This window comes from Babylonia areolata, chromosome 4 (assembly GCF_041734735.1).
Source record: "Babylonia areolata isolate BAREFJ2019XMU chromosome 4, ASM4173473v1, whole genome shotgun sequence".
Lineage (NCBI taxonomy): Eukaryota > Metazoa > Mollusca > Gastropoda > Neogastropoda > Buccinidae > Babylonia > Babylonia areolata.
Genome location: NC_134879.1, coordinates 10,981,988 through 10,982,309, shown reverse-complemented (window position 1 = coordinate 10,982,309; position 322 = coordinate 10,981,988).

Sequence of the window (322 nt, the reverse complement as noted above, 5' to 3'; positions counted from 1 at the left end):
GGTTGTTGAACATTAATTACTCTGATTTATAGCTTTGCCGTTTTCCTGGTATAATTCTCTGACTTTGTTCCAAGATGCTTTTTCTAGTACAGACAGAGGCACATAAAGTTCTATGGTTCCCTGTTCGTTTCTTGCACCTTTTCTTGCAGCCCTGTCAGCCCATTCATTGTAGAGAATACCAAGATGTGAAGGAACCCAGCAAAACGCAATGTGTGTTCCTTTCAAGCTTAAAAGATGTAAAATGTAGCTGATTTCTATTATGATTTTAGATTTTTTTCTTACAATGTGATGAGTTTAAAGCACATAATACAGATTTGGAATC